The sequence below is a fragment of the Schistocerca americana genome, chromosome 8, assembly GCF_021461395.2.
Source record: "Schistocerca americana isolate TAMUIC-IGC-003095 chromosome 8, iqSchAmer2.1, whole genome shotgun sequence".
Classification (NCBI taxonomy): Eukaryota; Metazoa; Arthropoda; class Insecta; order Orthoptera; family Acrididae; genus Schistocerca; species Schistocerca americana.
This window is the reverse complement of record NC_060126.1, coordinates 171,695,505-171,712,208: the sequence shown is the minus strand read 5'-3', so window position 1 is coordinate 171,712,208 and position 16,704 is coordinate 171,695,505. Positions and strand designations below refer to the sequence as shown.

The 16,704-nt window shown below is 41.9% G+C and overlaps 1 protein-coding gene and 1 pseudogene across 2 annotated transcripts in view; one reads left to right on the top strand and one right to left on the bottom strand.

Annotated features, from left to right (window-relative positions):
* The window catches only part of LOC124544669 (aquaporin AQPAn.G-like), a 197,466-nt gene that overhangs the window by 83,849 nt on the left and 96,913 nt on the right, over nt 1–16,704 (bottom strand). The gene's annotated exons all lie outside the window — the stretch shown is intronic.
* Nucleotides 9,555–9,672, top strand: LOC124546168 (annotated as a pseudogene).

Sequence of the window (16,704 nt, the reverse complement as noted above, 5' to 3'; positions counted from 1 at the left end):
AGCCCTAGGAGAATGCCGTGACCTCATCGCACTGGCGTCGGTTTGTCGCCTTCGTGCAGCATTGGTATCCGTCGATTTCACGAGTGCCTTTGATCGCGTTCGACACCCATTCCTCCTCATGGTGGCGACACGTATGGGTTCCCATTACTTTTTGTCGATGTCATTCGCCGGTTACTACTTCCCGTGGTCTCGATGGTACAAGTCAATGGGAGGCTTGTAGGACCGATTCCTATACGCCGCTTTGTGCGTCAAGGATGCCCTATGTCTACTTTATTATATTCCATTGCACTTGAGCCCCTCATCACTGGTCTTACCTCTAGACTGCAGGGTCTCGCTTTGCGTGACTACACCTTTCACTGCAGGGCTTATGCGGACGACCTCCTCTTTCTCACCTGCTCCTCCACGGAACTCAATGACGCCATCCAATGGATCCACCAGTATGGACGTCTTTCTGGTAGCATTCTTAATGTCCGTAAATCGACTATGACGCACATTGGGCGCGGCCTCCCGGCTATGGTGCCGACCCCACTCCCAGTCAGTACCACTCTTCGTTACTTGGGTATCGAATTTACGAGCTCCACACACCGCACAGTGGCCCTGGCTTACCGGCGGCTTTTGCAGTCGATTCGGCACCATGTCTGCGATCAAGCGCACCGTAACTTAAACCAACTCCAACGTGTGTCCTATGCCAACATGTATGTCGCCCCTAAACTGGTACACGTCTCCCAGATCCTCCCAATGCCGTTACTCCTTGGCCGCCCGCATCCAATCAGCCTTTGGATATTTCGTGTCAGCAGGGGCACTTTTCAAAGTCCGCTACAACACTCTAACACTGCCTCCTGCAAAAGGTGGCGTCGGACTCGTCAACGTGCGGGCACGATCTTCTGCACTCTTTGTCCACACTCTTTTGCGGCACTGGCAGGGGCCGGTCCCGTCCTTAACACGCAGTCTCTTAGATATCCTCCAACCAGCTTCTCTCGATCCACCGATCAATGTGGCACATATTTCTCCATTATTGTACCACGTCGCCGATTGTTTCATAGAACTCAGCTACGTTCGGGCCGATCTTCCAGTCACCCGTCCTCCCCGTACTAAAGATTATTATCGTTTGTTTATGCAGTCCAACCCTTGCGACCCCATGGTACTACAGCATCCTGACATTAACTGGCGAACAGTTTGGGGGTTTGTGCATGCACCCTTTTTACCGTCGTCTGTGTCTGCACTCTGGTACGTTTTAGACTATGGCAAATTCCCGACTAATAGTCGACTTTATCGCATAGGACTGGCTACCTCCCCACTCTGCCCTGACTGTCAGCTCGAAGACACCGACGAGCACCGTCTTACGTGCCCCCTGAAACAAAACGTATGGCTCCTCATCCAACGCATCTTGGGCTTTTACCTCCGTGCCCCGCCAACGACGGTAACCCCGTATTTCCTGTTGTTGCCCCAGACATTTCACTACCCTCTTGCTAAGCACCATACCCTAATCTGGTTTCGAGGACAGGTTTTAGAATACCTCTTTCAGAGTGGTCCGCATACAGTCCTTGACTTCTGGTACAAAGTTGTGACCGCGCATAGCACCCTCACCGGAAAACCATCTTACCGACAAACTTTTGCCGGTTATCTCCGCAGCGTCTTCCTTGACCCCCCTCAAAGTTGGGGTGTGCCATGCCTACCTGTCACATGATGCAACACCCTTATCCACGTTCTCATGCATCGACCGAAAAAAAAAACAAATGAAGAAAAGGAAGAAGACGGAAATGTTATATTTTGTTGTATTTAGTGTTTTTTTGATATTCTTTTTGTTTAACTAAGTCATTTGTATATGATTAAATAGTACCTTAAAGAACTCTTGGATAGTGAATATATACGTAATTTTAGTTCGTTCAATGCAGATTATTAAAATAATAATAATAAAAAAAAGAGGTTCCCTTGTGTGTTGCGGTGCTCGTACTATATGACATAGCAGCTCCAATCTCGGTGGAAGCCGCTGAATACAATCTTTTATTTTCCATTTTAATTAATGGAGTTGCAAATTGCTAGTAAAAATTCCTTGAGCGAAATCTGAAGAATGCAAAAAAAAAAAAAAAAAAAAAAAAAAAAAAAGGGTTGGTAGAGCACTTGCCCGCGAAAGACAAAGGTCCCGACTTCGAGTCTCGGTCCGCCACACAGTTTTAATCTGCCAGGAAGTTTCATATCAGCGCACACTCCGCTGCAGAGTGAAAATCTCATTCTGGAAATGTTGAAGAGTATGTGTAGTCCTCAAGCAGCCTATTAAGAACTTTCATGGTCATAACGTGATTTTTTTCGAGATGAAAACTAAAACTTTATGACTTTATCTGTTCCCAGTGTAAAAGCTTATCAATTCCTAGAGTGATTATATTATGTGTAAACAGCAGCTCGACGATATTAGCAACTCAAGACAAAAACCAAAATTCTATCAAAGCACAAAAAATAATTGGAGAGGAAAACAGTAACACAAATGAGTCACTTTAGACTGCTGGGAGACTAAATGTAAGCGCACGTAACGCAGAAGATTTGAAATACGACCAATCACTTAAAACAGCATGGACGTCACCGACGGCGTACGTCACGGACAGCGAATGAAACGCCACGACTCACAAACAGCTTAGTATGAAATGTTTTGTACAGAATCGTCTTAGCGCACACGTTTCTAATGACAAGAACATACGGCGGTAGTTGGCGGTCGTACATCGATTTATCCACCACAATAGAGGATCGGCTTACGCTGTTAACGGCAACAGCTGTATATGCCGATCAGACACGCGATGCGTGTAATCCGTACCAGCTGCGAACAGGCGTGCAAATATACCGACAGGCGGTTTATCTCCTGTCGCAATAGAAGAGGACTGTTGCACGCGACACGTAGCCGTTAAAACGGTTGTAGCTTGTACACGCGTAGAGTTTGTAAAGCAGCAGGTACCGTTCGAAGAAAGGACTTAAGAAACATTCAGTCTCTCATTTTCTTCGTTCTTTTTTCACTTTATCCTTCTAATTACTATTTTGTAGTTTATCATTCAACATTTGCTGCTTTCTTTCCGTTAAATATTCTAATATCACTTCACTCTGTCTCATTTTTCAGTCATCTTGCGGCTTCCGTCGTGTTATTTTACCATTCGTAAGTTGCAACTCTGTTACACACTGTCGTTCTGAATACATTCTACTGCTGATTTTTCTTCTCTTTTTACTTTGTATGTTTCTAAATGTTTTTTAATTTATCGGATATAGATTCCAGTTAGTTTACTTTAATTTATCATAATCGATGTTTTTGGAAAACCTGCAACTGCTTCAAAACTGGCTCTGAGCACTATGGGACCTAGCACCTGAGGCATCAATGCCCTGGAACTTAGAACTACTTAAACCTAACTAACCTAAGGACATCACACACATCCATGCCCGAGGCAGGATTCGAACCTGCGACCGTAGCAGTCGCGCGGTTCCGGACTGAAGCGCCTAGAACCGCTCGGCCACCCTGGCCAGCGCAACTGTTTCATTCAATATACTAATAAAGAGACACTGCGCCAGTTATGTGTTTCTTTTATGCTTAGCAGAACGCGTTTCGAGGATTTATTTACATTTCCAAGTGCAAATATTTACATGAATGTGTATATCTGCGGGGCCACTTATAAAGTTATTTTACCTATACTGACTATTAATGCCTTTTAGATTATCGGTTATGCATTACATTATTTATATTGCTAAAGCTGAGAAGAGCCTCTGAAGAAGATAATGAACATACGTATGGCATTTCCTATTTTTGTTACCTACAGGAGAAACGTATGAAAAATTAACAAATTCACTATATGGTTTGTCACTGCGAATTTTTCCCCCTTGCTTTCTGTGCTGTGCAAAAATTTCCATCACAAAAATAACAGGGCAAATATTCTAAATGATAATAAGGTACAAAATTTCCATCACAAAAACCAAGGGGAAAACATTCTCGATGACAAACCACATCGTGAATCAGTTAATTTTTCATATGTTTTGCCTGTATGTAACAACTGTCGTAAGTGCCATAAATTTATTCAGAAACTCTATCAAATTTTGGAACAAAATAGAATATAAAGCATGGCCGGCCGGAGTGGCCGAGCGGTTCTAGGCGCTACAGTCTGGAGCCGCGCGACCGCTACGGCCGCAGGTTCGAATCCTGCCTCGGGCATGGATGTGTGTGATGTCCTTAGGTTAGTTAGGTTTAAGTAGTTCTAAGTTCTAAGGGACTGATGATCTCAGAAGTTAAGTCCCATAGTGCTCAGAGCCATTTGAACAATAAAGCATGACTGTTAATTTAAAAGCCACTAATAATCAGTATAGGTAAAAAGAATGAAATATTGTGTGGCCATGGCCTCCCGTCGGGTAGACGGGTCGCCTCGTGCAAGTCTTTTTCAGTTGACGCCACTTCCACGTTTTGGTGTTTATGAAGATGATATGATGATGAAGATAACACCCAATCAGCGAGCAGAGAAAACCTCAAACCCAGCTGGGAATCGAACACAGGCACTCACGGCATTCTGACGTACTGACCTCTCAGGTGTGGAGGTGAAGAGTATAGGTAAAATAAATTTATAAGTAGCCTCTTAATGTCCAAACTCGTAGTGAAACCATACTGCTATAATCACTTTTTAATATACAGTGTGGTCCATTGATAGTGACAGAGCCAAATATCTCACGAAATAAGCATCAAACGAAAAAAACTACAATGAACGAAACTCGTCTAGCTTGAAGGGCGAAACCAGATGGTGCTATGGTTGGCCCACTAGATGGCGCTGCCAAAGGTCAAACGAATATCAACTGCGTTTTTTTTAAGTGGAACCCCCATTTTTATTACATATTCGTGAAGTACGTAAAGAAATATGAATGTTTTAGTTGGACCACTTTTTTCGCTTTGTGATAGTTGGCGCTGTAATAGTCATAGACGTATAAGTACGTGGTATCACGCAACATTCCGCCGGTGCGGACGGTATTTGCTTCGTGATACATTACCCGTGTTAAAATGGACCGTTTACCAATTTCGGAAAAGGTCGATATCGTGTTGATGTATGGCTATTGTGATCAAAATGTCCAACGGGCGTGTGCATGTAAGCTGATCGGTATCCTGGACGACATCATTCAAGTGTCCGGGCCGTTCACCGGATAGTTACGTTATTTGAGGAAACAGGAAGTGTTCAGCCACATGTGAAACGTCAACCACGACCTGCAACAGATGATGATGCCCGAGTGGTGTTGAAGCGGTATTGAATAGCGTATTTCATGACAGGTGGATTGGTCGTCGAAGCACCATACCATGGCCGGCACGTTCACCGGATCTGACGTCCCTGGATTTCCTTCTGTGGGGAAAGTTGAAGAGTATTTGCTATCATGATCCACCGACAACGCCTGACAACATGCGTCAGCACATTGTCAATGCATGTGGGAACATGCTTGCCGTCACATGTTCTGAATACGGAAGGACAACTGGCCTTTGACGACTGCCGTCGTCCGCTGTTGCTATCATTCTATGGTGGAAGACTGGTACACATCTTCTTTAGCACAGTAATTCAAAGTTCATTCGATTTCACGCCCTCCTCCTTCCTATTAAAATTCCTGGTGTGTTTCACTATCTCTATGGCCTCTCTGTACAGCCTTTCATGGTATCCGTTTGTGACTGCCAGTACTTGAGTCCTATCAAAAGGAATGCGGTGGTCTCCTGGCTGTAAAGCACGTTCCGCAACAGCTGATCTGTCAATCGCCCCTCTTCTGCAATTGCCCTTGTGCTCTTCGTTTTTTGACAGTTCTTTTTATAGTACCCACAACTCCACGGAATCCTTAAAGTTCCAGTTTTTTCCAGTGGTTGGCGAGCGTCCTTGGCCGATTTTAGACGATCTTGTATCTTCTGTGTGGGTATGTAAATTACCGCGATGTTCCGCTTTCTAAAGATTTTTCCTATGCGTTTAGTCCCGTCTTTAATGGATGGAAGGAAAACTTACGATTTCACCGGCGCTTGAGCAGCACTACGATTTCTACGCGGTGGCTTTAACGCTCTTACACTCTTTTCACCTCAGCGAACGAGTAACGCAACAGCTGAATTGGATTTTTCCTCCGTGTTGCAGAGACGACCACATTCATTTTAATAGGACTCAAGTACTGGCAGCCCCAAGCGGATACCACCAATGGCTATACACAGAGGCCATAGAGATAGTGAAACACCCCAGGAATTTTAATAGGAAGGAGGAGAGCGTGACATTGAATTAATTTGGATTCCGGTGCCGAAGAAGATGTGCATCAGTCTTCCACCATAGGATGACAGCAACAGCGGACGACAGCAGTCGACAAAGGTCAGTTGTGCTCGCGTATTCAAAACATGTTACGTCACGCCACTTCACGGAAGCTCGTGGAAACGGAATTTTGCTGTAGGCAATAGCAAGCCAGGGTGGAAATCGGACATTCAACAAAGCTACGATCCCCCTTGAAAATGTCCTCCTCAGATGGGGACGAAACGTCAGGTTTTAAAGTGAAATCCCTTCACCACGGCGTAATAGCCCGGAATATTTTATTAACTGTGAATATTTCGGGCGTGGAAGTTTGCATTTTACATACGCTCATACATCAAGCAGAATATGATAAGTCAAATTCCAAAGGAACTATCAGTTTAATAAGTCACCGTTGTAAATAACTAAAGCGAATCCTTTACAGATGAATGGAAAAACTGATAGAAGCTGACGTCGGGGAAGAACAGATTTGATTCTGGAAAAATGTAGGAATACGCGAGGCAATAGTGACCCTATGACCTATCATAGAAAGTGGGCTAAGAAAATGGAAACCTGCGTTTTTAGCATTTGTACACTTAGAGAAAACTTTTGACAATGTTGACTGGAATACGCTTTTTCAGATTCCAAAAATGGCAGGAGTAAAATACAGAGAGCGAAAGGCTATTTACTATTTGTACAGAAACTAGATGGCAGTTATAACGGTCGAGGGACATGAAACGGAAACAGTGGTTGAGAAGGAAGTGAGACAGGGTTGTAGCCTATCTCCGACGTTATTCAATGTGTATGCCGGGCAAGCAATAAAGGAAACAAAAGAAAAATTTGCAGTAGGAATTAAAGTGCAAGGAGAAGAAATAAAAACTTTGAGCTTAGCCGATGATTTTGTAATTCTGGCATAGACAGCAAAGGAATTGGAAGAGCAGCTAAACGGAATGGACAGTGTCTTGAATTAGGAATATAAGATGAACGTCAACAAAAGCAAAACGAGGATAAAGGAATGTAATCGAATTAAATCAAATGATGCTGAGGGAATTAGATTAGGAAATGAGACACTTGAAGTAGGAAAGGAGTTTTGCTATTTGGGGAGCAAAAGAACTGATGATGGTCGAAGTAGGGAGGGTATAAAATGTAATGGCAAGGAAAGCGTTTCTGAAGAAGAGAAATTTGTTAACATCGAGTATAGATTTAAGTGTCAGGAAGTCCTTTTTGAAAGTATATGTATGAATTGTAGGCATGGATGAAAGAGAAACATGTACGATAAACAGTTTAGACAAGAAGAGAATAGAAGCTTTTGAAATGTGGTGCTACAGAAGAATGCTCAAGACTAGATGGGTAGATCACGTAACTAAAGAGGAGATACTGAACAGAATTGGCGAGAAGAGGAATTTGTGGCACAACGTGACAAGAAGGAGGAATTGGTTGGTAGGATACTATTTGAGGCATCAAGAATTACCAATTTAGTACTTGAGGGAAGTCTGAGTAACGGGGGGGGGGGGGGGGGGGGGGGAGGGGGGGAGCGTAAAAATCGTAGAGGGAGACCAAGAGATGAACGCAGTATGCAGATTCAGAAGGATGTAGGTTGCAGTGGTTACTCGGAGATGAAGAGGCTTGCACAGGAGAGAGTAGCATGGAGAGCTGCATCAAACCAGTCTTTGAACAGAAGATCATAATAACAACAACACGTACGATCAAGACTTCTCACGAAACTCCACTAGTAATTTGTTGGCCTGACACTCACATGTCCGGACTTCAAAAACTATGTTACACATATCGTCCGATGTTAAAACGAACGCGCAAGAGTGTTTATGTTCCTGCTTACCTGCAGACACAGTTCTACTGCAACACGCCGGCTGAAGTGGCCGTGCGGTTCTAGGCGCTGCAGTCTGAAACCGCGAGACCGCTACGGTCGCAGGTTCGAATCCTGCCTCGGGCATGGATGTGTGTGGTGTCCTTAGGTTAGTTAGGTTTAACTAGTTCTAAGTTCTAGGGGACTAATGACCTCAGAAGTTGAGTCCCATAGTGCTCAGAGCCATTTGAACCATACTGCAACACGAATAATGTGCATCACAGTGCGGACTGAAATGACGCAGCAACTGGAAACGTATTCCAAAGTTGAATTATATGGAAAAATGCGATTCTTGTGGGTAAAAATGTCTAAATTACTGACAGATTCATCGTGAAATTCTGGCAGTATACGGACCAGTTGCAATGTCGTTTCTGTACATAGTAAAACGATGCCAACACGTTTCTCCAAGGCCACACAGATGTGGGCGATGCCGATGACGAAGTCCGGATCTTGCACCATGCGATTTCCATATTTTCGGCAAGCTGAAAGAACATCTGAAATGGGGGGAGGAGGGAGCGAGAAATTTTCCAGCGATGACATCCACACAGCGGGCTTCGAATCGTTCAGAAACTGAGGAGCGGATTTCTATCGTCGTGAAATTGAACAACTCGTAGTTCGGAATGTTTTTTTGCAGAGACTTGGTAGCAGTTTTGAAAAATAGTATCATATATCTGTGGCACTTTGAAACGCAGTGCAGCATTCAGGTTATTTGGCGTGCCATAAAGCTATGTAATTTAATTTTGGAGGTCACATCACAGAATCAAAGACTACCATTTGATTTCAGAATGCGACTTTCGTTCTTCAGCCGAGGTGAACGTGGTTGGGTGTTCATCAGATGAAAAGCTGAGAATTATAAGATATGTGTCACTGTTCAGTAGGACCTCAGAGATCACAAACCATTCGCTATGAAGTTTCAGTAATAAGCTCTGCCTGATCTTGAGAATTTCGCTGAACTTCCTCTCTTAATTTTCCGGTGTGCCATTGATTAAACTTTCGGAATGAACTCAAAGCATTTTTTATGAACAATTCTTATCAGACCCCCTTTTTTCCTTCAAGAGCTGGTCTCATTAATCCTGCCGAAAGTTTAATACCTCACGCAAACTAGAAAAGATGTGTTTGTCTCACGAATGGCGCACGTGTAATTGCAGAAACGTATTTTGAAACTCAAAGCGGTAGGACTACCCATGCAATTTTTAAAATAGTCTTACTGATAACCCAGGACAGCAGAAGCGATAGTTTTTTTATGGTTTCGTATCTCAGTCGGTAAGAATGGAACCCCTACGAGATCGTTGTCCGTTTGTCTGTCGGTCTGTCTGTCCGATTGTTAAGACCCACTTTCTCTCAGGTAAGGTTAGGGATATCAAGTTGAAATTTATGTCACATACTAAGATCTTCGATCCCTTGGCGGCGTAAGAAATTTAACCTTCTATGTCCATACATTAAGGGGCAATGGCCTTGCCGCAGTGGATACACCGGTTCCCGTGAGATCACCGAAGTTAAGCGCTGTCGGGCGTGGCCGGCACTTGGATGGGTGACCATCGAGGCCGCCATGCGCTGTTGCCATTTTTCGGTGTGCACTCAGCCTCGTGATGCCAATTGATGAGCTACTCGACCGAATAGTACCGGCTTCGGTCAAGAATACCATCATAACGACCGGGAAAGCGGTGTGCTGACCCCTCGCCCCTCCTGTCCGCATCCTCCACTGAGGATGACACGGAGGTCAGATGGTCCCGGTAAGCCACTCGTGGCCTGAAGACGGAGTGAGTGATGTCAATGCATTAAAAATTACGGGCATTTTATGATACTCCCAAACTCACTCATCAAAACCTACAGGGCACTTACCGTTGACCTAGCACCATAAAATTTGCCAAGAAGCAAGGTTTTACGGTATAGTTAAGGAAAAAAATCCGAAAATTCTTAATTTGTAATTATATCGCATAAAAATATTCTTTTGCGATTAGAAACTTACATTGCATTGTAATCTGTCAAAAATCTCAGTAACTACTGCAGGGATTTGTATCTTGTTTTCAGTAATAAAGAGAGTGACTCACGAGGATGCTTTGTGTGTATAATTTACAAATACTTCGTGCTACGATGAAGTGCAGTTCCTTGTCGCCGTGAAATCGATGCATTTGCTATCTAGAGATAACAGGCGTAAAACTACCTGACTTTTGCGCCACGCCGGCTCATCCTGCAATCCCTGAGAGTCTATCTTTACTATGCGTACAGCATCTGTATCGTTTTAAGGTAAAGTAACACTCGTAAGTGATGCACGATTTCACTTCCATTTTAGGGATGAGGTTTCAATGTCCCATACAATATCCATGGAAGTGTTCCACGGAATAAATCGACATTCTCATAACATCGGTAGCCCTATGGCCTTCAGTACCGTTTTCTTCTCAGCAGACTTCCGTCAAGTCGTATCGGTAATCGCAAAAGCAACAAAGCAACGACAGCAAACGAAATCAAACCGCCTGCAATTGCCAGTTAGCAAAGCATGTGAATACAACTCCAAAATTAGTAAAGTAAGTGATAAATTACAATAACGAATACAAAATCACACAAAAATTTTAAACTTAAAGCACGAAATTAATACATTCTCGAATTCTTGGAATTCTTCAGACAGATATCTTGTCAGTACCAATATCGATAGCAGGAGAAAATCGTCGAGACCATCGATTCTCGGGACGGACGAACTGTCTATTTACATATTTAAGTTTGTACAGAACCCTCGGAGACCGAGCCCTACTCACACTACCCAGATTTTTTGTATTAAATTTTTTTCTTGTTGTTTCGGTCTACGACACTAATTTTGCTTTGATATAGTTCGCCAGACCTGTCCGTTCCCAGATATCTTCTTGATTTCAGCGTAGTGATTACTGCCTACATAACCCACAATTTGGGGCACGGAAAAAGTGGGGGAACTTCTTCGTATGGTATAATTTCATTCAATCTGGATACCGAACATTTTTGCTCGACACTTATCAGTTGCGACTTTTATATCATAGCAGGTATCGTATGGAATGTACTAGGGCGAACTGAAAAGTAATGCCTCCGAATTTTTCATGTGAAAAACTCTTAAAATTTTTAAAACCATACTAACGCTATGAATATTCTACATCTTTATTCTTCATAGTTACATGTTTATTTCTCAACGAAAACATCTATCCCAACAAGGGACCAATTCGTTGAATGTTTGACTTTGTTGACGGAGCCACGATCTCGCCTCTTCCTGCACCGTTTCATCACTCGAGGGTGTTCTCTAATTTTTGTAAACAGGTGAAAATCGGATGGGGCAAAGCCGGAACTGTATTGAGGATGAACTCGCAGAGCTCATTTGTGGTCTGGAATTGTCATGCTGAAGGAGAGAGTGCTCAATGTGTGGATGACTCTTCGAATTCGAAACTCGATTACAGCACGCTGTTTGTCACGCAACGACATAGTTACGTTACACACCGCCATGTTGCATGCTACAGTTCGGAGTTCTCAAGCGGCAAACGGCTGCAAATACGTAGACATGAAGAATAAAAGTTTTGCATGTTAATAACGTTTGTTTTATTTAAAAAGCTGTAAGAGTTTTTACATAAAAAATTCCGAGGCATTACCTTTCGACATTCCCTCGTATTTAAAATTTGTGAAAATCAACTATCTCTATTGTAGATTATGTTTCTGCATTATAAATTCTTAAAACTGAGATGGAGAGACTGGAGTTGATAAAGACTATCTAGCGCAATCTTTTTATCAACCATAAGTATCGATACCTCAAGGTACCGATATTTTCCATTCATAATTTTCTTGCGATATTACTAATGAGTAAAGTATAGTTAGTCTCGTTCGATATCGTGTCCCTATCAACAATCTGAGTCCTACAGGGTGAATCAAAATTCATGCAGTCGGACGTCACAGCTCGATTCCTTGTATACTAACGGTACACAATTTCGTCCCGTGCATATTTTCGGTAGAAAAACAACAGCAAAGAGTGGCATTATGACAACACTTCAATCACATATCCGACAAGTGCTTTCATTCACATAATGTGCAACAGTTCTGTTCAGTTAGTGTAGTGAGTGGAGTTTTGCGTTAGATTCCAGGTCTGGAAGTAATTTCTTTTCTTTGCTAATTATTGGCTGTCCAGTAAGGCTGTAGCGTCTACTGTTCTTCAACGACACATACGTTACCACAGTTGGAGAGGAATTCCACCCTATACAAGGCACGTTTGTAGTTTTAATTCCACCCAGACATGTTTCATTGCATTTTGTGCTATATTTAGTGGGTTTCCATGTTTATTTTCCTTCTGTAAAATTGTTGTTACATGTTATCATCTAAAAAAAAACTTTTGGTACAAAATATATACATTTGTAAATTGCGTAATTAGTGTCAAATATTTTATATTGTTTTGCATACAATACAGAGATGAGACACTTATCACTGAGCTGAGGCATTTTATGTTGTTTTTCTTTATGATATGTCTAAAGGTACTAGTTTTGTCGTACATTTGGAAATAAAGTGGACATACGTCACATGAAGCTATTGGATGTTTATGCTAGTAGCCTTAAGTCTGCTATGCAATTTACAGCTTGTCGTTCACAAACGGCAAAACTTTATTTTTATGTTAATTAAGCATTTCGACCGAGAAGCACTATATATCGTGTTATTTGCCGTGTTACAAACAGTTTTTGAAGTTGTGGGATTTTACTTTGTTTGTGTCGAGGTAACATGGCTATTTCTTTCGCTTTTGTCGTTACGCACGCGATCTGTATACATGGGTCAAACACTTAGAAATTTTAGAAGCAGGTATATAGAACACCTCAGAGCACTGAAAAGCAATAGCTCATATTCAACATTTGCAAATCACCTAACAGCATATAATCATCATTCAATTAGCATAGAAACGGACTTAAAAATCCATAAAACTGATAAGAGCGTATATCAAAATTAACAATAGATGAACACTATCACATCCAAAAGTCAGCAGCCCAAGGAAAGAAAGTACTAAACGAATTCACATCACCGTGCAATAAATCTCCCTTTTGCCACAAAAGAAGAACTATATAAATAACGGCCACCCAAAAGCTGCATATGATGACAGTCTAAAATTTAATTCCCTTCTCACCATTCTTCACATCATTCACTCTACATCCCTATCGACAAGTTCTTCTCTCTGTCTCTGTCTCTCTCTCTCCACTCTTTATGCACCACAAACGTCAACAACATTTCATAATCGCGTGCCACGTCCCAAACAAACATGCCACGAAACAAATGAACACTACACTACATAGCCACAACAACATGAAATGGCGGCGAAAACCTCTGTGCTTGGTGAACAAATTTCACAAAATGTGTACGTAGTAACAAAAGTGAAAGAAATAAGCCTGTTACCTCGGCACAAACATAATAAAAACACAAATTCAAAAACTGTAACACGCTAACTAATACTATCTATAGTAATTCTCTGTCGGAAATACTTCATAAACAGAAAAATAATAAAATAAAGTTCTGCTCTTTACGAATTACAAGCTGTAAATTGCGTAGTATGTCTAAGGCTACTAGCATAAACATCCAATGGCTTCATGTGAGGTATGTAAACAAATGTATACATCCACTTTATTTCCAAATGTACTACAAAACTAGAACCTTTAGACATATCGTAAAGAAAAACAACATAAAATGCCTCAACTCAGTGATACGTGTCTCAACTCTGTACTGCATGCAAAACAATGTAAAATATTTTGCAATAATTTCTCATTTTACAAATGTAAAAATTTTGTACCAGAAGTTTCTTCAGAGGTTAACATGTAACAAAAATTTTGCAGAAAGAAAATAAAGAAATAAACCCACTGAAGATGGCACAAAAAGTGTTGAAAACGAAACTACAGAGGTTCTTGCATAAGGCGGAATTTCTCTCCAATTTTATTAGCAAACACGGAAATAAGAAGAACTGACACATTCACAAGATGACTTATAACAATTTTTGACGTTAAAACGAAATACTGCTCAGACATGTCAGAAATATTCCTGAAGAGCAATAATCGGTCAAAAATAAATTCCCTGTCATTCGAGAGAAAAAGTACTCCCTGAAACGTATGAAACCGGAAATGTTAACATGCATACCGCATCAAGTAAGAACGCTAAATTGTAGTTTAAAATACTCTATTAGTGACAGCGTACCTTTCATTGTGCTGTCATTTCTGTGTAGACGCTAACTGAACGTGTTTTGTACAACAGTTTCTGTAATTGCTGTATAAGAAATAAGAAGGTAAATACCAACGCACAGTAAAACTAGAAAATAAAAAATAATTACATCTAGACTCAAAATCTAACTCTCCAACTCTACTATTATAACGCAAAACTCTGCCCGCTGTACTGACTGTGCAGCACTGCTACACAGTATTGGATGGAGCTAGGTGCTTACAGCGTTGCGCAATTACCTTTCTGTGAAGTCCCTTATCTGCCGAAAATATGCATGTAAAGAAAATATATTAAAGAAATTTTTGTCCTGTTGGTATGCGTACGTATCTAGACCTGCCCCAGCTGTTCTAGTGTTTTTCATTGGTTGGTTGGTTGATTTGGGGGAGAGGACCGAACAGCGAGGTCGTCGATCCCATCGGTTTAGGGAAGGAAGGGGAAGGACGTCGGCCGTGCCCTTTCAGAGGAACCATCCCGGCATTTGTCTGAAGCGATTTTGGGAAAATCACGGGAAACCTAAATCAGGATGGGCGGACGAGAGTTTGAACCGTCGTCCTCTCGAATGCGAATCCAGTATGCTGCGCCACGTCGCTCGGTCTCTGGTGTTTTTAACACTGACTAACGTGTCCAGCCATTATGAAATCTTGAACTTGATTCAATTTAATTTCGGCGCTATTGATACACAGAGATACAGATGCAACAGCTTACGTTGTTAACGGACCGTGAGACTAGCCGTTTAACTGCCAAGGACGCTAGGTCTGACAGAGACATTGTAAGCATAGCGCGACCGTCGTGGGAAGACACTGACATTCAGAAGCAAACTCTTTGAATATTGATAAGCTGAAAAGCTGAAGAGGATACGCGTCAGTAACCGAACAGTGCAAGTTCCCTGAGAAGTACTCCACACAGCGACTACTTCGAAGTGGAAATGTTTCTTCGTCTGTATCTGTGCCCTGCGAACCGCAATTGGGTGATTGCCCGGTTCCTGCATCACGTCGATCTGACATCGTTCGTCATGGCGTGAAAACAACGTAGCAGCAGTTCTTTCCTAAGGTTCTTAATAGAAAAAATGTGTATTAATGAGGAGATACTCCGCAGAATCGGCGAGGAAAGGAATATATGGAAAACACTGACAAGAAATTGGACAGGGTGGTAAGATGTCTGTTAAGACATCACCATGTGATACTGGAGGGAGCTGTAAAGGGTAAAAACTGTAGAGGAAGACAGTGATTAGAATGCATCCAACAAATAACTGAGGACGTGGGTTGCAAGTGCTACTCTGAGATGAAGAGGTTCACACAGATGAGGAAATCGTGGCGGACCGCATCAAACCATCAAACCAATCAAAAGACTGATGACCGATGACTAAAAAAAAAAAAAAAAAAAAAAAACCTAATGATGAAAGTTGATGCCTTCAAAGAGAGCCGAGATGTACCACCGAGGCACCTGCACTCAGGAAGTGATATAACGTTGCTCTCACATTCATCTTCGGGTGCGCTGTTTTCAGTTGTAGACTGTACATAATAAATTCAGCCCATTAAGGTTTTCTTTAATGCAGGATAAGCATGTCTGTATATAACACAATTTTTACTCTTGCCTCTTGCAATAAAATCGAAACAAACTAATGTGTGGTGATACACTACCAGCCGAAGTAACACTTGAGTTTTTGCATAGTCATGGCCTGTGATACAGGTATAGCCCGTCACAGTGCACTTAATGTCTATCACAAAACAATATCAACTTAATACATTGAAACCGATCACGGTTGTGGAGCTGGGTTTTGTAGGGTAACGTGATGACGCTTAACTCCAAGGAAGATGGTTCGAAAGCTAGAGAGGAATGAAATTTTCAGGAACAGTTTTCCCCAGTGAAAGGGAGCAGATAAGGTGACGTTAAGTTCCTAATCACTAAATTAGTGAATTAAGTCCCAGAACTCTTCACAGCGTAGTGTGGTGAGTGAATATGATGGTGCTGACAAAATTTAATATAGCAGTCCATCAAGGGAGCATTTTAGCATCAGTATTGTTCCAGATACACATCAGTGACTTTCCAGATAATGTTAGACATAGGGAGAAAACTCCTTTTGCTGATGACCACAACGTTGTAATAACAGACAAAACACCAGAACTTCTAGTAGACAAAGTAAATGCAAATCCTAAAGGATGTGTAGCATTGGTCATCACACATTAAACTTACACTGAAAATAAAGAAAACAGCGTGAATTTATTCTTAAAGGTTGAAGATAATTCTGTAAAATTAAATGTGTGTGTTTTAGGAATTACTATTAACTGTCGTCTGAAACGGAATTAACCCATAAATACAGTAACAAAAGTAGTCTGCAGCGCGTGGTCTAGTGATTGCCGGCAGTGTAGCTCGGCGTTTTCGGTCAGAGGCTGTCTGCCCTCTGTA